The following is an 841-nucleotide window of genomic DNA, read 5'->3' as shown; positions in this document are numbered from 1 at the left end:
ACTTATACATATACAGTGGAAACAAGCAACACACAGTAGTAAGGAATAAAACAGAATCCTGCTTTTCATGTCGTGTAGTCAATATTACTCCTCATGCAGTAACAGTGCTAAAGAGCTCATCGCTGCTGCAGTGAAGTCAGGTTCAGCAGTTGAGTATGAACATATAAACTCTGCCACATTAACCAGCTGAGCTGCTGCGTCCACTCACCAGGTCCTCTGGTCAGCGTCGCAGTTGCAGTAGTATTTGGGGTCAGTGCAGTTGTGTTCGATGCCACAGGAACACTTCTGTATCCCCGGTCCTGAACCCCCCCAGTAGGAATGCCTCTCATTGGCTCGTCCTACCCACCAGGTGAACGGGACGCCATCTGGGAACAAACCAAAGGCCTGGAGTCAGTTTCCTTCATCAGAATGAGTCCTATCCTGCTCACTGACTCCCAGCACAGCTGTATCACACCAGAGCCAGATGTGGGTTTGTTAGTGACTGCAGAGGAAGCTGAGACAGTTCACGTTACCTGGAGTGTTGAGCAGACGAGACATGCGGCAGGCGTAGGCTACGTACTGTTCACAGTACTCTGCGTTGCCAGTGACGGACAGCACCTGGACACATGGATGAGACACAGAGCTCGGATTAGCCCAAAATGTCTATTTTCGACGTTTGTGTTAATATGTCAAATATGCAAAATATGCAGCAGGTGAAGCAGGTCAGAGAGCGCCGCTCATTGTGTACCTGTTCATCGGTCACGTTGTAAGTGATCTGCAGCGCCGCCTTCCCCTCCTGGTCTGCTCTGGTGACTGAGGTCTGAGGAGACAGGTTGTTCTTCAGTGTGGTCCACACCTTCTC

General features: G+C 50.3%; 1 long non-coding RNA gene across 1 annotated transcript; it reads right to left on the bottom strand.

Annotated features, from left to right (window-relative positions):
- Positions 1-213: 213 nt before the first annotated feature.
- LOC111659444 (uncharacterized) lies at positions 214-828 on the bottom strand. The gene is made up of 3 exons (XR_002761077.2): positions 728-828; positions 513-597; positions 214-365 (listed from the first exon to the last, which is right to left on the bottom strand). It is a non-coding gene; the product is annotated as an uncharacterized LOC111659444 (long non-coding RNA).
- Positions 829-841: the final 13 nt, after the last annotated feature.

This window comes from Seriola lalandi, unplaced genomic scaffold (genome assembly GCF_002814215.2).
Source record: "Seriola lalandi dorsalis isolate HSWRI2012SDOR001 ecotype SW California unplaced genomic scaffold, Sedor1 jcf7180001983098, whole genome shotgun sequence".
In the NCBI taxonomy this organism is placed as follows: Eukaryota; Metazoa; Chordata; class Actinopteri; order Carangiformes; family Carangidae; genus Seriola; species Seriola lalandi.
Note: the sequence above shows the minus strand (reverse complement) of the source record. Positions and strands in the feature narration are given on the sequence as shown.